Consider the following 23,499-nt stretch of genomic DNA (forward strand, 5'->3'; position numbering starts at 1 on the left):
CCTCCCTTTCTGTCAGCTGCAGACGAGATAGGTGGTCAGCTACCACATTCTCTGCTCCTTTCTTATCTCTGATCTCCAAATCAAACTCCTGCAAAAGGAGTATCCACCTCAAAAGCCTCGGCTTCGCATCTTTCTTAATAAAGAGAGTCTTCAACGCTGCATGGTCAGTATAAACAATAACCTTAGAACCTAACAAATAAGACCGAAATTTGTCTAAGGCAAAAAAACAAGACTAGAAACTCTTTCTCGGTGGTAAAATAGTTGACTTGAGCCTCATCCAGAGTTCGGCTCGCATAGTATATGGCATTCAAAGCTTTATTCTTTCGTTGTCCCAGAACTGCACCGATCGCATAATCGCTGGCATCACACATGATCTCAAATGGGAGGTCCCAATCAGGCGGCTGAATGATCGGCGCAGAAACTAGGGCCTCCTTTAACCTGTTAAAAGCGACATGGCACTCATCAGTAAATTCAAAGACAGCATCCTTAAGGAGCAATTGTGTAAGTGGTTTAGCAATTTTTGATAAATCCTTAATGAAACGCCGGTAGAAACCAGCGTGACCAAGGAAACTCCTCATTCCTTTAACATTCACGGGAGGAGGTAATTGCTCAATCACCTGCACCTTTGCCTTGTCAACATGTATACCTTTATCAGAAATCAGATGCCCTAACACAACTCCCTCATTGACCATAAACTGACACTTTTCCCAGTTTAAAACAAGATTAACATCTATACAACGCTGCATGACTTTATCAAGGTTAGCTAAACAACGATCAAAGTCACTACCATAAACTGAGAAATCATCCATGAATACTTCCATAATATTTTCTATATAATCAGAAAAAAGCCCCATCATGCACCTCTGAAAGGTAGCAAGGGCGTTACACAGTCCGAAAGGCATTCTACGATATGCAAAAACACCCTGTGGACAGGTAAAAGTAGTCTTACTCTGATCGTCCGGATGAATAGGGATCTAAAAGAACCCTGAATATCCGTCTAGAAAAAAGAAAAATTTGTTAGAAGCAAGTCTTTCAGTCATTTGGTCAACAAAAGGGAGGGGGAAATGGTCTTTCTTGGTGGCGGCATTCAACTGTCTATAATCAATGCACATCCGCCACCCTGTCACTACTCGAGTTGGTATTAATTCATTTTTATCATTTTTAATCACGGTAGTCCCTCCTTTCTTCGGGACTACCTGAACTGGGCTAACCCACTTGGAGTTGCCAACTGTATAAATAATACCTGCATCAAGTAGTTTCATCACCTCAGCCATAACAACTTCCTGCATCTTCGGGTTCAACTTGCGTTGACCCTGTCTATAAGGCTTGTGGCCTTCTTCCAACTCTATCCTGTGCATACAGACATCGTGGTGATGCCCTTAATGTCATCCAAAGAGTAACCCAAAGCCTTCCTGTTTTTCTTAAGTACACACATCAAAGCGCATACATTTGGTTATCGTTAAGCTTAGAGCTAACAATAGCCGGGTCTTGCTCCGTATCATCTAGAAAAACATACTTAAGATTAGGAAGAAGTGGCTTACGCTCTGGCACCTTTACCTCTACAGCATAGACAGAATCAGCTTCAATGGTGTAGCAAGTGTTCACCAAATTATCGTTGGCCAGGCTCAAAAGCATCTCATCTTCTTCTTCATTGAGCTCGTAGCTCTCCATTGAGGCAACCAAAGCATCCGGCTCCTCAAAGATTCTCCATTTGTATTACCTGCACACTCATCTAAATGGGTTAGATTAGCTAAGGGATCCTTGGCTAAGGATTCCCTCCAATTACAAGTAACAACCCTGTCAACAATATCAATAGAATAACACGTATCCTCATCAGCAGGTTCAGTTGCCTTGTGAGCAAGACTGAACTCAATGGTGTCATCCCCTACCTCTAAGGTGATGGTTCCGCGTTTTACATCTATCACAGCCCCAGCTGTATGTAAGAACGGTCTGCCTAAAATAATAGGTATCTGACTATCCTATGCAATGTCCAAAACAACGAAATCGACAGGAATAAAGAACTTACCCACTCGAACGGGTACATCCTCTAGAACACCTATAGGTCTCTGAGTCGATCTATTTGCCATTTGAACGGTAATATCGGTCACCTTAAGTCTACCAATGTTTAACCTTTCGCAAACAGAATACGGCATGACACTAACACTGGCCCCTAAGTCACAAAGGGCCTTTCCAATTACGTGGTTACCTATAGTGCAAGCAATTGAAAAACTACCCGGGTCCTTTAATTTAGGTGGCACATTAACTTGTGAAAGAGCATTACATTCCTCCACAAACGCAACATTACCATCATCACGAAAATTTCTCTTACGATTCAAAATATCTTTCATAAATTTAGCGTAAGAGGGTACGGGTAATTAAATCGATGAAAGGAACCGTTACATTGAGATTCGGACCATCTCCGTAAACTTACCAAACTTACGCTCGGCTTAGTAGCCTTGGACGCTCCGGATACGGGATCGCAACACCGGCCGTAGGATCGGTAACCTTCGGCTTCCGTAGGTTTAAAACCCCGTCAAATCATCAATGAGTGAAGAATCATGCGGACTAGTTGACTGATTTGCATCCTCGCTCGGAGTTCAAGTCGATCGATGGTATGAGTGGTCGATCGACCAAGTAAGCCTGGCGTGAACAGTTCTCGTCGAATTGACTTCATCAGGTGTCTCAGTCGATCGACTGAGGAAGTTGGTCGATCGACTGGATGTGCTGGGTGTGAATAGTTTCTGACCAGAAACTATTTTATCTGACGCTTCAGTCGATCGACTGAGGATGTTGGTCGATCGACCAGAAGTACTGGCATTCAGACTCGTTTTTGTACCAGAATTTAAACGAGCTTCTTCATCATTTTCCGAGTCTTCCTTTGGCTCGTCGGGACTTTCATAAGAAAGACCACTTCTGAGATTGATGGCATTTATCGTCTCAACCGGCCCTTCACATTTGCTTGAAGAATTAGCAGCTTGCTTAGCCTCCATATTCTCCAATTGTTTCACAAAATTCCTTAAGGACTCAATCCCCGCTGCTTCCATATTCGCCACTTGAACCAAAAGTAGTTGGACCATCTCTCTCAACTTCTCGATCTCATCTGAGTTTTGAACGGGTATTTCAACTTTCTCCTTGGAAGCTTCAGAAATCTCGAGCTTCTCGATACGGGTAGAAATGGAAGTTATAAGTGTCACAACAGCAGTCATTTCTTCACTTTGCTTTCGTGACTTTCCACGTGAACTTCCAAACTCAGCTTTATGGACTTCCATCTCCTCAATAGTGTTCCAACCTTTACTTTGACCGGTATTGTTTTGAAACCTGCCATTAGCAGCTGCATCCAAGATGACCTTGTAATCATCATATAAAGCATTGTAAAACAGGTTGCAAAGATACCATTGTTGGAAACCATGATGAGGGACAGCTCGGACCAAACTTTTGAAACGTCCCCATGCTTCACAAAAATCTTCGTCGGCTCCTTGCTGAAAACTCGTGATTTTACCCTTCAAGGCATCAGTCTTTGAAAGCGGGAAGTACTTCTTGTAGAAGGCTAATGCTAAAGATATCCAATCAGTGACTCCAGCTGCTACCCTATCGAGGTAGCGGTACCAATCTCGCGCCGAATCTTTCAAGGAGTACAAGAACATAAACCCCTTTACTTCATCTTGAGTTACCCCAGCCGGTATAGGTATGGAACGGCAATAGTCCGTGAAAATTTCCATATGCTTCAAGGGGTCTTCATCTGGCAGACCCGCGAACTGATTTCGTTCCACTAAATCAATATAAGAGGAACGAAACTCGAAATTACCGGTAGTAGGGGTAGGTAACTGGCGCCTCTTTGGAAGGTGGTGCTCCTTTGGCTGAAAATTATCATATATTGTAGCCATAATTTCCAAAGTGAGAGTACTCAAGTCTTCCTCTCAAAAACCTGTCTTCTAACTGTGCAAAAGCAAAACTAGAAGCAAAGGTAAGCAACGGCCTCAAGGAACAAAAGTTCCTTGAGACAAGAAAAATAAACTAAAATAAAGCAAACAGAATTACACCGTCTCCCCGGCAACGGCGCCAAAATTTGATACCGTCGTTTAGTACCAAAATTAAATTTATAATTCCAAACTAAAACTATAGCTAGTGATAGTAAGGGTCGAACCACATAGAGACAAGGTTGATTTTGTTTGCTATTTTTCAGTCTATAAAAGTAACACTTAATTGGGGGTTTTGAATTTGGTTGATTAACTGGCTAATTGCTAAAGTGAATATTCTTAACAAGATAAAAAGAGGATCGGGAACTTCGGTTCACCATGGCAAATAACAGGTCAGTCAGGCAGCAGAGGTCTTATAATACGGTCTCAGGGAAGATAAGCCAGTCTTTCGATCAAAGCTCAGATAACCTCACGGTCTAATAGTTCCTTAGAATTTATCAAAGCTTTCACTCAAGAAAAATTCTAAATCTAACGATGATTCAAATTACCAATCTTTCAATCTAGCAAAGAAACCTATCAAAAGATAACAAGACCAATACGGAAGAACTCATGCTACACAACAATCCTAATTTAATACCATGGCTCACCTTGTTCCCAATCAAAGAAATTACCTACGCATAATTATAACCATTCTAACTTCGAAATTGCTAATAAAGAACAAATTTGACATGATGGAATCTAACTAGAACAAAGGAGAGAAATTCAATTGCTGAAATTAATTGATGAAACAAGAATCAAAATAACAAGGAACAATAAGAAAGAGGAAGAATTGCATAAAAAGCTTACTAATTGAATTTCAAGAACAAAGCATTCGAATCAAAGGTTTCCGTCTCAAGCTAGATCTGAAAACTAAGTTTTTCCAGAATGAAAAGCATACCCTAAAAGTTGCTGCGTTCTACTGATAAAAAGATGCCCAAAGTTAATTACAAGTTGGGCTTTTAAAAGTCTAACACGAAGAAAAACGTGTCAGCTCGAAAACTGGTCGATCGACAGGCCAGAGTGGTCGATCGACTGAATATGCGGAACAGTAGCTTCTGACTAAGCTCCAGTGGTCGATCGACTGAACAGCTTTGTCGATCGACCGAGAATGCTGTGCAGTGGCTCTTGTTGCTTCCAATCAACTCTTCACTCCTTGCACGCATCCAAAGGTGAGTGAATACGACTCTCCTTCTTCTTGGCTTCCTTGAACTTGCTTCCGGAGGACGAATTTGGCTTGATTTAGCTTACTTCCACGCATTCCTACAATAAATCATAGAAAATGCAAAGTAAACCGTTTCGGGAGAAATAGCAACCTTAAGCTAACAATTATGCATAGAAATACGTGCCAAAACCACAGATAAAGTGTATAGAATATGCACGTATCATTGGGCACGGTAGGGACGATTCATCCCTTATCAACATGAATTCGGTGGATAGACATTTATCACCCACTCTCCCTACGTAACAAGGTTTGTACCCCGGTAGGGCCGAGCGCACTCCCTCATGAAATAGGTTTTCATGGTTTCTACTTTTTGGTAAGGCTAAGTCCCAATTGTTTATTTTAGCGAGAGGTCATGTCAATTTATTATCTATCACGTTTTAAGTGAACTAAAGCGGTGAACTACGATAATTGTAATTGACACGGTCGATAAACTCGATTAAAATGCATGTTTAGTTATGGCGATTTAGCGATGCATGCAACATATAAATAAAATGCAAAGCATAAAAAAAAATCCTAGTATGGCCTTTCCTAAAATAGTAAATCTAATAAACTATTACAAATTCGGAAACCAACTCCTTTGGTCCCTTGAACTTCGGTCTTGGCACGCATCTCGAGGTAACACTTTCTTTGATGGATCGCCTTCTCGAATGGCACCGTCTTCAAGGAACTCCGGAATAATTTAATTACAAAATGAATTACATAATTTCCTATTATACATTTGTAATTAAAATAAGGGTAATTTGATAACTTATACCTTGAATAACTCACTTTTTCAAATCTTATACCTAAGAAAATTTTCCTTAAAATCTTATACCTAAAATAACATTTTCTTAAAAACTTGATACCAAATCTTATAAAAATCCCTAAATTAACGATTTTGCCCTTACTAATTTGATTGTTTTTAGTGGTGGTAACCGTAGATATGTGTGTTAATGGGTGAGGCAAATGATGACAATGTTTAATTAGTAAGGTTAAAATTGTCAATTCAAGGCTTTTTTTCAGATTTGGTATCAAGTTTGGAAAAAAATATTATTTTAGGTATAAGATTTTAAAGAAAGTTATCTTAGGTATAAGATTTGAAAAAGTGACTTATTCAAGGTATAAGTTATCAAATTACCCTTAAAATAAAAATAAATCTATTAAATTACAAAACGGTGATACGAGATCACAATAATTACAACCGAATCGATATTCCCATACATTTCGAGTAATACCAATTAAAACTAAGGCCATACTAAGTAAAATTACATAATTCAAAATTACATAAAATTAAAATATGACAATCATAAATAAAATGCAGCATTATAATATGTATGAACATGCTAAATTTTATGCTAAATCGCCTTTTAAGAGCCAATATCATATATTTATCGGTTTTCATAGATTTGCGTGATTATAACTTGTTAAAATCACAATAATTACATAAATTCATATTTATGTACAAGTTAATTACCCTAACCATCTTAGGACTCAAAAATTAGTCTCCACTAACAATTTGACAATAATTAAAACTTGATTCCTTAATATTGTTCATAAATGGACCCAAAAATACAAAATTATGCAATAAACTTCAAATTAAATTATAAAAATTTCAAATAATTTCGAAATTTGAAATTTAAACTCATGAACATTCTGTAAAAATACCATGACACTCATAATGTTCAAAACATAGGCTAAAAATTTCGAAAATTTATCGAGAAAAACAATGTTGCAGTTTATCGGTTTTAACAATTATGACCATAAAAATATGAGAAAAATTATATTCATCAACTTTTCACTTTTAGATCTGAAATATATGGTAAAATCAACATGTGACATTTTTCCTTAGTCATGAAGTATGTTTTAGCATTATTACTAATTTATAGTCACTATTTATGTGATTTTTCATCAAAAATTCATAAATCATGCATAAAGACTTCATTATAGCCAAATATTTTACACACATTTTGTAAAATTGCATGTGACAACATACTAAATTTCCATGACCATATTCGAAATATAACTCATATTAACCTATTTACCCATTTCAATACGATTTTAACTTGAAAAAAATCCATATTTCGAGCAAAATAACTCATTTTAACATGACAATTTACAAGCCATCAGTAGATAATATATGTGAAAACATATCCAAAAACCACTGAAAAATTCGAAGTTTAGCTAATTTTCGTCCAAAAATGACATTTTTATCATAAAAATCACATTTTAATGCCAATATTATATAAAATGAACAATAAAAATCCATAAATAAACCAAAATGTCCTAAAATCACTTAGGACCAGAAAATTTTAACATGCAAAATTATTTCGTGATTTATCTTCATAAATCCTAAATTTCAAGTTTTATATGTTAATTAAATTAACTCGGAAAAACTAACCCGATTTTGCATGCAACAACCGTGATGCTCTGATACCACTTGTTAAAAAATATATTTTAAATATCACATATTTTAGTTTAAATTTTTAGTCATAAAAACTTAAGGATCTTATGCATGCAAAACATATAAATAAGTGTAGAGGAAAACCGGTTCCTTACATTGAATATTTCGGTTTATGGGCACAAGTAAGGTCTCCTACCTTCACTTGTTCTTGAGCTATGATGAGTAATAGGATGATTGACACGTCTGTCGCGTACCTGTCAAAAATAAAACCTAACGGTCTCAACTAAAAATGTAGTAGAGGCAGTCGAGTATCGAATCCTCAGGGAGGTAATGCAACTACAGCTGTCTATTTCTAATCCTACAGTAACAATTGGGTTTGATTAAATTTTTGGTTCTAAGCTACGGAGTTGAAAGGGAAGAGGAATAAAGCGGAGAGCAGTAAAGTAGGAAAATGAATTAAAACTATCAATAAGAGGGGGACATGCCGGGAATTCGGTTCACTACGGTAGTTCAACAACTTAGCAGTAAATGACTCAGACGAACTAAAGTGAGACGGATATTAGAAGGTCCTTTCGGTCCACTTCCCACCCTAAAATACCAATAACTTAACTTTCGTCCTCATTAGGGTAGTGTACTGTTTATAGCAGGCCTATTTAGTCCAATCTTTCGATCCAGGATTAATTGTAGCCAGATTAATGGGTGACATAGAAGCGTGCACTCAACTAGGTCGAGAATTACAGTTATATTGCTATAGTGACAGAGTCTCTTATCGGTTCATCTGATTCATTCACTACGTCGTCATTATTCTACCGCAGATTCCCTAATCCCAACATGAAGGGGTTTAGCTATTCATACTCATAATTAATCTATCAACAGATAATTTCCCAGCAGATAACATAACGGAATAATAATAAAATTCAATAATAAATAAACTAGGGCAGGAAGAATGATAACAATAACGCGAATTAAAAGCAACAGAAGGTTAATTATTATTAAAGAGGAGAGAAGATTACAATCCAAGCAAATTCCGGCGTAAAGACACGAAATCCAATGAAGAAATCCGAAAACGAGAGTAGCAGTCGAAGGTTTAAGCAACGTAACAAAGTTCTACCGTGAATGAAGGTAAAAAGATAGATAAAAAGATCAGTAAAAGAGATGCCTAATTAACCTAGTAAACATAGGTTAAATAGCCAAAGTCTAAGAGTCTTTGCGGAAAAATACTAAAACATGGACTAATTAAAGCCCATAGCGTCGAAGCCTCTCGATCGAGTGGCTTACACCACTCGATCGACCAAGATCTCAGCAGAAACTCCTCGATCGACCATCAGGGTACTCGATCGAGGGCTTGGTCAAATGCAGCTTACTCGATCGAGTAAGGAATAGCTCGATCGAGCCTTGGGGAGCTTAGGGACCACTCGATCGACCACCAATCAGCTCGATAGACCACTTGGGTCTTCAATTCAGCTCACGTCTTCACCCAAGTGCCTCGTAATGCGTGCAACGACACTTCCAAGTGCAACATCTCACTCTGGGATAATCCCGTCTCCTCTAAATGCATGCAAAAGGGACGAAAAGGAGTATGGTTCCGCTACTTCCGCGATCATTCCTACAAAAAGGACAAAATACACCAAAGTAGCCAATTCGGGGCAAAATACTATAAAAACAGTATAGAAATGCATAGAAATACGTGCTGAAATAGGCCAAAAAGACTATACATTAGGCACGTATCAAATCTCCCCAAACCAAACCTTTACTCGCCCTCGAGTAAACTCAAAACTAAACTAATGGAACGGAAATGATAACTCGGAGCTAGCTTAACTTGTCTACTTGAGCCAATTTAATGCAACAAAAATCAACAGTTAAGCCAAGCAGTCAATACGCAAACGAATTATAAGCTGTTCATAAATAAAGCTGACCTATCGACCTTGCAAGACCAACAAAACTGGACTCTCACGGGGTCACTCTTCTCTCATGAAGCAAAGGGCAAATGTTATATGTAAAAGAGAGAAGAAAAGACAGTCACTCACCTAACTGCGACCTACATAGCATGCATGCAACAAAAATGAAAGACAATTCAAGTACTAATGCACACACTCCAACCAAATAATGTCCGTCACAGCCGAGGATTTGCAAATAATATGGGAATAGTGAGGTTCAGGTGAGAGGGAACAACATTTTACACAATCTCTATTTCTTTCTTTTGCTTATCAGCTCTTTTTCTGTTTCTCATTTTTTTTTTCTTTCTTTCTTTTTTTTTCTTTACTTCACGTTTTCCTTCTTTTTTCAATACTCTTTTTTCTTCTTTTTTCTCCTTCCTTAATACAGACACCAACTCCAACAAGAATGACAGACCAAACTGCAATGGAAACATACCACAAGAGGACAAACTAACTAGCTTGACTAGGCAGTCTTAGTTTGGAATGTAGCTAATGGGTCAAAAAGGCAAGTTTGGCTAAAGTGGAGCTAAATGGGTGAAAGATGTAAGAAAGGGGAAATTGCAAGACCCTCCCTGCATGTGACACCAACCACAAACCCAAATATGTGCATTTGACGAGAAATTGAATGTCATAAATGTGCAAATGAGACAAACATGCTATGCAAGGAGTACTACTCTCAAAATTCCTAATGAACTGGTCATGAATGTCACCAGTTATAGCTCTAAAACTCAGAATTTTTAAGTAGTTTGCCAGTTTATTAGGTCAAGTCTAAACAGTCAGCTATTATGTAATACTCCGTATTTATAAGTCTTGGGGTACTCTATCGAGTAGGCCTTACTCTGTCGAGTAAGGGTAAGTTGCGTTTTAGAAAAGTTTCTGACCTGTAGGGTACTCTATCAAGTAGCCTTAGGTACTCGATAGAGTAAGGGGGTACTCTATCAAGTAGCCTTAGGTACTCGATAGAGTAAGGGGGTACTCTTGCGATACATGTGGAGGATGTGAGATGTGTAGTGAAGGATAATGATGATATGATTATAATTGTCATTGATTGAATACATGAATTGCAAGACGGTTGGTTTATAATGTTGTTTTGAATTGGTTGAAAAGATGAGTTAAGGAATTGCATGAGAATATGAAATTCATGTGGAGGACATGTTTATGTGATGGAAGTGGATTTTCTACTTTTGCGATGTTAGTAACATGTGAATAGGGGATTTTATGTCGTATATTATATTATTGTGTACGTAAAGTTATAAAATAAAAGCATGTGGGTAAATCGTGATTGACAAGTGAAATAACCTATGTGCATGATGAATGTTGTTGCTTGGCTTTTGAAAATAGTAACATATGAGTATGAATACTGGTTTTATGAGTTTTGGACTGGTTTTGTCTACCTTGTTGTTGTTCAAGTCGTTTGGAAAGTAAAAATCAATAGTTGTGTTTTTCGATTATAAAGAGGGTGTCTTTAAACTGTTATAACTTGAGATGCATAAATGATTTTGATGTGATTCCAATTGGAGGTGATAGCTTGTCCTTTTACGATTCTAACGATAGGTCACACGCCCAAAACGACCAAGAAATGAGTGAGTTATGACTGTTTTACGAAAACTGGACAGTGCTGAGAATTGGGGTACTCGATCGAGTATCCTTGGTACTCGATCGAGTAAGGGGGCACTCGATCGAGTACGTTAGTTACTCGATCGAGTAGCCCTGGTGATTTATTTTACGTGCTTCTGATCTTGACCTACTCGATCGAGTAAGTCCCTTACTCGATCGAGTGGCCTGTACTCGATCTAGTGACCCCTATTTTGGGTCATATGCTTATCTTTTGAATTCGTTGCATATTTTGTTTAATTCAAAGTTGTTATATTGCTTCTTTATGCATTGTTTTACATGTATGTTGGTCTTGATACGTAAGTTACCCAATCTTATGTTGAAGTGAGTGGACTTTGTGGTGGGTAGGAATTTGGTGGGAGGACATGGGTTATATGTGTTGTGATAGATAGTGGAAAAAGAAAAGGAAGATTGTTATGGCTTAATTGAGACATAGAGCATGTTTTCTGAGACGAGATGAAATGAGATGAGTGATATGGTTGTGTGTTGATTAACGTAAAAGTAAGTGAATGTGGGCAGGGGATGATGTGAGTTTATGGAACATGAGAATGAAAAGATTGAAAGAAAGGATGTGGATAGTAACAACCGAGACGTATAACGAATTATGGAGGGAGATGGTTAGGAATAGTGTTGAGTAGGAATATATGTAATGAAAGGTCATTTTAGAGGAATTGAGAAGAGTGGTATATAGTGAACTTAATGGAGACATGTCGCGAGGTGGATTTTCAGATAGTGACTGAGTTTGGAAATTTGTGTTATCGAGAGACGAAACTAATGTGTGATTTCATTGGACGATTAACGATATAAAAAGAATTTTGATTTCTAGAGATGTAAAAAGGGAGATGTAATTGTTTGAACATTAAACGTTGATTTTTATGGACAAATTAGTGACAAGTGTGAGTGAGTGGAGTGATGAGAAAGGATCCAAGGTAAGAAAGAATGAGATGATATAGACATGAAATAGTGAGATTTGAGTTTTGGGGCGATGAGAAGGTAATTGGAGCACTAAAGGGGTTAGGTAGAAGTAATAGGAGTTGAGATATTAAATGGAATTGTTGAGTATGAAGAGAAAAGAAGGATAAAAGTAAGCTGAGAAAAATATTCACCGGAGTTATGTGATATAAAAGTAAGGAATCATCGGGATATATGATACTATAAAGAATAAGTAAGTTAACAATTGTACAGAAATTTCAGGACAACGTGATTAATCATGAGTTTCGAGGAATTAAGGGAGTAAGAAGTTGGTGGAGAATTTGCACGATAATCGATAATTGGTGGAGAGTTAGATGAAAATACGAGTAAGATAGTATTGGGAATGATGTTGATGTAATTTTGATTGGTGAATTTGAGGATAGCTATTGGAATGTTAACCAAAGATAGGAAAGAAATCGTGATATTTAGAGATGAGTGAAAGAGGTTTGATGTCCAAAACAGTGGTGGTGTTATGGTTTGTGTCTAATGGTTAAGAGTGATGGTATATTAGAAAGGTAGCAATTCAAAAGAGGTTGATTTGGTAGGGACCTGATTGTTGTGTATAATTGTGAGAGGGTATAAGATGTGGTTAGATGAGGCGGATGCTAATAGTTGAATAGTAATAGTATGGTTATACTTGGCAGGAAGTGATGGTTGTGCGAATGGGGGAATATGTTATGAGTGGCATATGAGTTAAGCTCGGGCGATAGGTAACCTTTGTTGAGTGGTAACTTACGTGATCGGGTGACTGTTGGATGTGATTACGGGTCTAGGATGTGTATAAATGTTTGTGTGAGGTTTTGACCTCACAAGAAGTGGTATAGTGTGATTATTACAAAGTCATATTTGAATGTTTCAGTAATGCATGTTGGGTACGCTAATCTAATTGAATGGTATTCAAAAAGGTAATAATTTGAGTGATGATCGGCATTTGGTTATGCTTGTATGTATTTATGATACATGTTAATGTAATATGGTGAGGGGATGATATTCATGAGGTCATCTGTTTAATTCATATAATATGTTGCGATGTGATTTAGTAAAGTGGATTTGAATAAGTTTTTCTTGTCTGAGAAGTTATTTTGAGTCAGTGTTTGTGGGAATTGTATGTAGCTGTGATGTCTATCGATGTGGTTGTGGTGCCTCCGGTGGTGATCCGGGCACGGTATTTAGTATTGTGATGCGGGTATTTTCGCACTTTGTGGTGTGGTGTTGGTGGCGTGTCGCGATGACGTCACCGGTTGTGGTGGAGTAGGCGGGATGATTATGATACGAGTTTTCAAAAGTACATATCAGCCATATATAGATTGTTATTTTGTTTGATGTTGCTTCTGTGAGTTTCGGTTTGTACGAGATAGACAGTTGTTTTGTTTATTGATGTTTCTTAGCGGTTAAGTTTTGGTATGAGGGTAGAGTATGATATGAAAGAGAGTTGTCTATGTTTTCGTTGTTGTCATGGTATAGTGACATTTTGTTGATGGGACACGGTTGTCGGAAGTTGTTCTGATACTTTTGATCTTGTTTTAAGATGAGGCTTTGGACATAGTCATGGTAAGTGATTGGTGGAACATGTGTTGTATTGATCTGGACGCTGCAGGTGGTTCATAATCAGATTTTGGGACAGTGAGTGTAGGGTGTTGGGGATTAGTGTCATGTTAAGTTTTGTATGAGTTTTGCGGTAATTAAGAAAAGAACTTGAGGATCTAGTGTGAGTATACGTAACGAGTGTGGATCGTGAGTTATGCTTTTGGGAGATAGGTGCTTTACATAGAGAGGTATGTTGTTTTGCAGAAATAATGGAGAGTTAGTATGGTGATTTTGCTACGAGCCTTATGGTATAGGTTAGAGGTGTGCCGAATGAGTGAGTTATGAGAAATGTTTAAGTAAGAGAGCCTTGGATATGTGCATGGCGAGTGTTTAGGTCCTAGGTGGTTATCTTTGACATGTGATGATGATGAGAATAACGAGAAGATATAACTAAGGATATAGTATTAGTAGGTTACGAGGACGTAACATTTATCTTAAGAGGAGTAGGATGCGATAAAAGAGAGTTTCATGGTGGTGCATGTTGTAATATAATTGGAAGTAGAGTGTTAGCGTAGCATAAAGGAGGGATTTGTTTTGTGGACGATACTTATAAAAGGCCATGGCCGTGCTTGTAGTACTGTGATGCTTCGGAGTATGAGAATATTTTATATAATGTTGACAGTTGGAGGATGATGTTATGAGTCTGAGTAAACTTCGAGGACGAAGTTCCTTTTAAGGGTGGTAGAATGTAACATTCCGTTTGATGTCTAGGAGTGTCTTGATTTTGGATTTGATAGTGGATGATATTATGGAGCTAGCAGTGTTAGTGGATGGTGGTTGGTTATGTATGAAGTTGGTGTCGTGAGAGATATATATGTGGTGGATGCGATATCGTGAGTCATGTTAAGGAAGTAAACATAGTTGGTGGAGTGGGTGTTAAGAGTTCATGTTTTATGTTTGGTCGAGTTTTTGAGTTCTTAGTTACGTTGTTGTGTCTTGGTCGAGTTAGTATGGTTGTTTTTAGAGTATGGGTTGAACTTTGGGGACGAAGTTCTTTTTAAGGAGGGAAGACTGTAATACTCCGTATTTATAAGTCTTGGGGTACTCTATCGAGTAGGCCTTACTCTGTCGAGTAAGGGTAAGTTGCGTTTTAGAAAAGTTTCTGACCTGTAGGGTACTATATCAAGTAGCCTTAGGTACTCGATAGAGTAAGGGGGTACTCTATCAAGTAGCCTTAGGTACTCGATAGAGTAAGGGGGTACTCTATCAAGTAGCCTTAGGCACTCGATCGAGTAAGGGGGTACTCGATCGAGTACCTTGGGTACTCGATCGAGTGTCCGGTTTTACGGGGAGTTTTCTCGGGTTTTGTTAATTATGCGATTAAGGTATTTAAGCTTCGTCGTCATTATTCTTAATCACTTTTACAAAACCTAAATTCCTGTTTAAGAGAGAAAGCAAACAAGTTCATCTTCTTAATCGCATTCTTAACAATTCCCGGAGTTCAGACGGTCAGTTCTTGTCGTTGTTCGTACCGTTGAGTTCCTTGCGTCGAGGGTAAGATCTATGTACCCTTTTTATTGTCTTTCCTTTGATTTGGTTAAACCCTAATTTTGGGATTGGGGGTTTTTATGATTTGTTAAGGTTAGATTGTGATTATGTGATTATGTGATAGGAGAAGGATTTGTAAAGGAGAGGTTTTGAGACAGCTGCTAGATCGTCTGATGATTGTGTTACTTTTCAGGTAGGATTTCCTACTCAGTATTAGTCCCATAATGGGATATTGGTGATGTGCTGTATTTGGTTGTTTGGTATAATGATTGTGATTGTGATTGTGATTGTGATTGTGATTGTGATTGTGATTGTGATTGGTTGTCTATGGTTCTCGAGATGCGTTCTCGGCTGAGTGGGGTCACTTGCGGGAGTGACTTCACGCCCTAGTTTCGCCCTTCGTGGAACCCGCCACGGAAGGGGATGTGCACATTAATGGGACAGGGTTATCGCTCGTATGATGAGCGGGGCTTAGGTGGGAACGGCTGCGGTCCCCCCGCGTGTGGTGGTCCGGTGGACGATCGTATTGAGATGATGGGAATTGGTTGGTGGTGTGTGTGTGTGTGTGACAGTTCAGCTGTCTGTTTATCTTATTGTTGATGTGTGTTGAGTTGTGTGATTAGTACTGACCCCGTTTAAATGTTTTAAAAACTGTGGTGATCCATTCGGGGGTGGTGAGCAGTTGCTTGGCAGGTATATCTTGGATACGCGTGGGATCTAGCTGGGGATGGAGTCATCACATATCAGAGTCTTTAGTCTTCCATTTGTGTTTGTTAGGACAGTTCCTTTCAGTTGGTTTATAGTTTGAGAACAGTTGTATTTTGCTTACAGTTGGTTTTGTAATGTAATCACTTAAACTTATTTAATTAAGTATGTTTCTTCATTGTCTTATGATTATCATACCTCGGGTAACCGAGATGGTGGCACCCTTATACCTGAGTGGTCCTGGTAAGGCACTTGGAGTATGGGGGTAGACTTCCACTCGATCGAGTACGAAAAGTACTCGATCGAGGATTTCCTCGTGTAGACTTCTTTGAATTTCCGTCCTTTCTTCTTTGAATTGCGTGCATCTTCCCCAAACCTGCGTAAAACATATCCAAACACATCCCAAAATACCAAAAACGCAGAAAGCACAATCTAAAGTCTCAGTCTAAGCTAAAGAAATGTCTAAACTAATTGTCCTAATTAAAAACGTAAATAAGAAATTCAAAATAAATTCAACCAAATATCTATTACAATTTGTTACACGGGGCATTTCCCCGTTTAATTCCGTCGACTTTCGTAGCCCCTCGTGGGCTTCTGACTGGAGGACGTCACTTCAGCGATACCGACCGTCCTCTTTGATTTCCATGAGCTTGAATTACTGTTTGTGACAGTAGGAGGAATGTAGTTCCCATCTATGTAGGTTCGAACTGTCTTCGTTCTCGCCCCTCTGTCATCTTCTTTGGCATCCCTGGCTCCAGTTTGATTGATAATGGTTGCACCCTGTCCTCGACGACTCCTTTCTTGCCTTCATCCGCACTGCGGTAAGGGAAACAGCGAATTTTCCTCCTTTTTGCTCTCAAAGATGAGGCGGAGGGTTAGCAATAACGACAATATTCTCTAGATTTTCATCCGGAGTGTCAATAATAGGGTCAACGAAGAGAGGGCATTGCAAGGCCGAGCTTGCATGGGAGCCCTCGGAACTTGGACCGATGGAAAGTCGGCTCCTCGTCCCCTACCCGAAAGGTCAAAGTCTTCCCCGACGTCTATTACTGCGCGGGCGGTGGACAAAAATGGTCTCCCTAAAATGATAGGGGTGTGCACATCTTCGGGGATATCTAAGACGACAAAATCAACGGGAATAAAGAACTTCCCGATCTGAACAGGTACGTCTTCTGCTACACCTAGTGGCCGTGATAAACTACGGTCGGCCATTTGGACAGTCATGTTGGTGCAACTCAGCTTTGTCACACCAAGTCTCTTAGCTAGAGATAAAGGTAGAACACTTACGCTAGCGCCTAAATCGCATAGCGCATTATCAATCAATCGCATACCGATGTGATAAGGGATCGAAAAACTACCCGGGTCTGATTGCTTAGGAGGTAGCTTATTTTGAGATAGGGCTGACCCCACCTCGGTCAAAGCTACGGTCTCATTATCATTTATAGTCCTCTTACGTGCTAAAATTTCTTTCATAAATTTTAAATAAGAGGGTACCTTAGTCAGCAATTCAGTGAACGGCACGGAAACTTCCAAACTCTTCAAAAGTTCAACAAATTTGCTAAACTGTTGATTAATCTTGGTATTCTGCAGCCGCCTCAGGAAGGGAACAGTAATTGGAATCTCGAGTCCCTTGTTTCTCGCTTCCAAAGTGTCTTCCGGAGCAAGTTCGGTATCCTTCGGACGCTTCTTACCTCTCGAACAAGGCCTTTCTGGTAATTCCTCGCTTAGACGAGCACTAGCAGGCTCTCAAATAAGCTTCCCGTCATCAATATCACTCGATCGAGCAATGTGGTCACTCGATCGAGCACCTTCTTCAGCAACTTCAGTCGATCGAGCAACATTCACACTCGATCGACCATCTTCAGCTTCCAGTTTACTCGATCGAGCAGAAAGACTACTCGATCGAGGGCTTTCCTCACCAATTCCACTCGATCGAGCACCAGTCTTCAGTCGATCGAGTAACTCTTGTGTCGTGAGTCCTTTTCTCTTAACAGAACAATGTTCATCATCAGTTACAGCTTCCCTCGGGTCTAATTTCAGTACTTCTGGTCCTTCATAAGAGAGACCGCTTCTCAACTCTATCAGATGCACCGTCTCATTTGGGTTCTTGTCATTTTGAGTTGGCAAATGACCGGGCTTTCTTGAGGATTGATTTTCGGCCAGTTGGGCAACTTGAGTCTCAAGTGCCTCGAATGCCGTGTCCTTTTGTTGTAATTGCTTTGCAATGGACTGCATCATGGACTTTAACTCACCTATCTCACTCACCCCACTAGATGACGAAGCACCTTGGTTAGGAGGGTTGAAAGACGGAGGCTTCGAATAGCCTTGTTGCTTTCCGGTGTGGAGGAATATAGGGTCATTGCGGCTGATTTGGAGGGGCAGTGGGGTTGAGTACGTTCTGGTTACTCCACCTCAAATTGGGGTGGATATTCGGCTCGTAATGAGTGTTGTTTTGCCTGTAGTGTTGAAAGGCAGCACATTGCTCATAAGGACTAGGACAATAATCAGCGACATGTCCATCTACCCCACACCTTGTACAGACGAAGGGACCGTCTGTCATAGCATTAACATGGTACATTCCTCCCTTGAGAGCTCCCCCTAGTTCGTACTTGTCAAACCTCGCGGTAAGGGCTTCTAATGCGGCTCGAAGAGGATTCAACGGCTCTCCTTTGGTTTCCTCTTGAATTCCCATATTCAGCCCTGTGAGTGGCTAAATCATCTATGATTTTCCATCCCTTGGTCGCTCCCAAGTTGTCGCAAAATGACCATTGGTGCAAAGATCTAAAATGGCCCTCGGTCATCATATAAACCATTGTAAAAATGGTTGCACAAACTCCATTTTTCGAAACCGTGATGTGGTATGGTACGCACTAGTTTCTTAAAACGAAGCCATGCCTCGTGGAAGTTCTCGTCGGGCCCTTGTTTGAAACTTGTTATCTGAGCTCTAATGGCGATGGTTCTCGAAGCAGAGAAGTACTTTTTATAGAACGCCAATGCTAGCGTATTCCAGTCCGTTATGCCGTGAGCAGCTCGATCCAAATCCCTATACCACTCCCTTGCAGCATCGCGGAGTGAGAAGATGAACATAGTTTCCCTGATCTGGTCAGCTGTCACGCCGGTGGGAGGAGGTATGGAGCAAAGCGAGTAATCAATGAAGGTCTCCATATCTTTGAGCTGCGTCTTCGATTCAGAGCTCCCCGAACGATTTTTCTCGACCATATTGATGTATGCGGGCTTGGGCTCGAACTTCCTAGCATCTCCCTAGCGATTCGAACCCTTTATAGAGATTGTCACCGTGGGCTCGGAGTGACTAGCAATGGTTGCTTCCTCGGCCATTTCGGGAAAATCTGGGAAAGTAATAGATTCAAACGATGAATTGGAAAGCGGAGAAGACGGTGGATTGTCTTCGAAAAGCTCGTTCTCGTAAAAGCGACCACGAGAACTAGGCTCTTCCTCTGCCTGTTGTTCTTGAAATAGTCTCCTTTTTACGTGCAGAGATCTCTCAATCTCGGGATCAAAAGGTAGTAGTGGCCCACCTTGCGACCTGCGCATAAGAAGAAACTATAGACAAGATATAAGAGTAGTCTAAGGAACGATGTTCCTTAAACTAAAAGAAGAATTAAAAATAAAACAGCTAGTAAATTGAACAATTGCCTCCCCGGCAACGGCGCCAAAATTTGACACGTCTGTCGCGTACCTGTCAAAAATAAAACCTAACGGTCTCAACTAAAAATGTAGTAGAGGCAGTCGAGTATCGAATCCTCAGGGAGGTAATGCAACTACAGCTGTCTATTTCTAATCCTACAGTAACAATTGGGTTTGATTAAATTTTTGGTTCTAAGCTACGGAGTTGAAAGGGAAGAGGAATAAAGCGGAGAGCAGTAAAGTAGGAAAATGAATTAAAACTATCAATAAGAGGGGGACATGTCGGGAATTCGGTCCACTACGGTAGTTCAACAACTTAGCAGTAAATGACTCAGACGAACTAAAGTGAGACGGATATTAGAAGGTCCTTTCGGTCCACTTCCCACCCTAAAATACCACTAACTTAACTTTCGTCCTCATTAGGGTAGTCTACTGTTTATAGCAGGCCTATTTAGTCCAATCTTTCGATCCAGGATTAATTGTAGCCAGATTAATGGGTGACATAGAAGCGTGCACTCAACTAGGTCGAGAATTACAGTTATATTGCTATAGTGACAGAGTCTCTTATCGGTTCATCTGATTCATTCACTACGTCGTCATTATTCTACCGCAGATTCCCTAATCCCAACATGAAGGGGTTTAGCTATTCATACTCATAATTAATCTATCAGCAGATAATTTCCCAGCAGATAACATAACGGAATAATAATAAAATTCAATAATAAATAAACTAGGGCAGGAAGAATGATAACAATAACGCGAATTAAAAGCAACAGAAGGTTAATTATTATTAAAGAGGAGAGAAGATTACAATCCAAGCAAATTAGGCGTAAAGACACGAAATCCAATGAAGAAATCCAAAACGAGAGTAGCGTCGAAGGTTTAAGCAACGTAACAAAGTTCTACCGTGAAGGAAGGTAAAAAGATAGATAAAAAGATCAGTAAAAGAGATGCCTAATTAACCTAGTAAACATAGGTTAAATAGCAAAAGTCTAAGAGTCTTTGCGGAAAAATACTAAAACATGGACTAATTAAAGCCCATAGCGTCGAAGCCTCTCGATCGAGTGGCTTACACCACTCGATCGACCAAGATCTCAGCAGAAACTCCTCGATCGACCATCAGGGTACTCGATCGAGGGCTTGGTCAAATGCAGCTTACTCAATCGAGTAAGGAATAGCTCGATCGAGCCTTGGGGAGCTTAGGGACCACTCGATCGACCACCAATCAGCTCGATAGACCACTTGGGTCTTCAATTCAGCTCACGTCTTCACCCAAGTGCCTCGTAATGCGTGCAACGACACTTCCAAGTGCAACATCTCACTCTGGGATAATCCCGTCTCCTCTAAATGCATGCAAAAGGGACGAAAAGGAGTATGGTTCCGCTACTTCCGCGATCATTCCTACAAAAAGGACAAAATACACCAAAGTAGCCAATTCGGGGCAAAATACTATAAAAACAGTATAGAAATGCATAGAAATACGTGCTGAAATAGGCCAAAAAGACTATACATTAGGCACGTATCAATGATCCTCCAAAGACTTCAAGTATAGAAGCCACTCCTCTTGATAGCACCCAAGATTATCCCTTATCTCTACTAAATAATATGTGCTAGATATTTGTTTAGTAGTTTACCTTAAAATTGATTACTAACACTCATATATTACACTAATAATATTAGTAATCTTTTATGAACAATTTGGATCATCATTTCTCAAGTTTTTAGAGAAAGATGAACAATAATGTAAGAGAGAGGAAAGTTATGCATGTGTATGAATGAACATGCATGAGTTGAATAGGTAGAGAACAAAATCTCTAGTGTATTGAAAGGGGGTCACGGTTTTGGGAGGTTGGGAGACCAATATATGGTCCTTCCCTTTTCCCTTTTGTTCTTATCAAAACCTTAGGCATGTATGGCTAGGTAAGTAGTGTTATGATGATGTTTGTTTTAGCTTATTAAAATAAATCACCACCATCCACTAAACCCACTTCATTTCGGTCCATTTACTTAAAATGGACTACCATTTTATTTTTGTCAATTTGTCACTTGTCACACAATATGTCACATGTTGTATGATACATGTTATTAATTAATTTAATGCATATTTATCACTTAAATATCATTTTATGAATTAATTAAATTACATACAACAAATTGACTAGTAATACTTGATCACATAAATAAAATGGGTCATTTAATTATAATTCACAACATCTTGTAATTATAATTAACCATTCATTCTCATCTCTATTGTTTCACAAACAATAAATAATTTTAGTAATAAAATATTTCAATTACTAAAATAAATCTTATTTAATCCCATTATAATAAGATATCAATGTTCTCTCTCACAAATTGAATTATTCAATTTTAAGGAATTGATTAACATGTATCGTCATACAATTAATCAACTTTACAGATTAGGGCATCATCCTTTAGGTGTGACCTTAAGGGATCAACTGACCACCACCGTCCCACGACAGTAACGTCAAACTCTTGCAAGCCAATCGTTACCGATTAATGTTGATCAGTTGACTATATAATGAATCATCCCTTACGCATTCTTAAAATATGAGATTTAAACATGTGATCATCATGATCGACAATTGTGATCGCATTATTGTCGGGGACACTCCAACATAACCCACCAACAAAGAACATGAAATCACCTCACCAAGATCCCCTTCAAAATACCAAGCAACATCCCAAAAACTTCCAATTGACAATAATTCAATCCTGCTTCCGCCCAGGATTGACAAAAACAAAAATAAAACTCACAAAAACATCCCAAAAAAACACCAATGTTGGAACCATGGGAAAACATCAAAGGATATTCACAGATCTGGGAATAACATATGGCACCGCTCTGGGGATACTTGCTTCAGAAGGAATGCTGCAACCCATTGGTCCGACTTCGGACCCACCTGAACACAAAAAATCCCGTTTCTGGAACCCTAATGCCTATTGCCAATACCATCAAGGCAAGGGCCATGACACCGAATCCTGCTTCAAACTCAAGAATGCCATTCAAGATATGATCGAAGCTGGCAAAATCATAATTGAAGAGTCTATTGATCCAAAATACTCAAGGGGGGGGGGGGGGGGGGTGAATTGAGGATTTAAAACTTTTTAAAGCTTTTTCGATTGTGCGTATATAATTGATTATTTAAAGTTTATTGGTTAAACTTTAACTAATCAACTAGCGATTGTGAGCAAAATAAACGAAACAAACGAAAGAAGAAGAGACACACGGATTTTTGAAGTGGATCAGTTTCACAAGTCGAAACCTACGTCCACTATTCTCGATTAATAAATTTAGTACCTTTCTACGGATTACAAATTTACTAACCCAACTCGTACAACTAACTCTAGCTGTAACTCAATGAGTACCGTTAAATACTCGAGTGACTAACTTACGCTAATAAGAAAGCACTAATGATTTTAACAAAGGTTCATGTTAATGAACAAGTTAAGAATTCAACTAAGCACTATTATCTTATAACGATAAATGAAGAACAAGTATGCGAGATTTATGACACACGACCTTTCAAAATTGCAAATCGGTTTTTCTGCTTAAAACACACGGTTTGCTTTTAAATATGAAAACAATTTTTATGCTTAAGGTCTCTCTCTTAGATGTTGTAATTAGCAAAGTATTTATAGGCAAGGAAGAGGTAGGCTACACGGTTTCTATACAAACCCTAATAGCCGAAATAATAAGATATAATCACAAATTAAATCTTCTTATTATCTCTTTCCTAAAAGCCTTAAAAGATAATACAGAATATTCCAAAAGATAGAATATAATCTTTCTAAATATTATCTTTACTATATATTCTAAGATTATGATAAGATTTCCTAAATCAAGAATATCTTTTACCATAAATAAATATATTAAGTAAGATATATAAGATATGTAAAGATCTTATTATAGAATAAAATCTTTACCTAATATCTCTTAGGCAACACGGCATATCACGGCTCATAAGCTCG

At 38.9% G+C, this 23,499-nt stretch overlaps 1 non-coding gene across 1 annotated transcript; it reads left to right on the forward strand.

Annotated features, from left to right (window-relative positions):
- Nucleotides 1-3,402: 3,402 nt before the first annotated feature.
- LOC141616047 (small nucleolar RNA R71) lies at nucleotides 3,403-3,511 on the forward strand. Its single transcript, XR_012530425.1, has one exon. It is a non-coding gene; the product is annotated as a small nucleolar RNA R71 (small nucleolar RNA).
- The last annotated feature ends 19,988 nt before the right edge of the window (nucleotides 3,512-23,499 follow it).

This window comes from Silene latifolia, chromosome 11 (assembly GCF_048544455.1).
Source record: "Silene latifolia isolate original U9 population chromosome 11, ASM4854445v1, whole genome shotgun sequence".
Lineage (NCBI taxonomy): Eukaryota > Viridiplantae > Streptophyta > Magnoliopsida > Caryophyllales > Caryophyllaceae > Silene > Silene latifolia.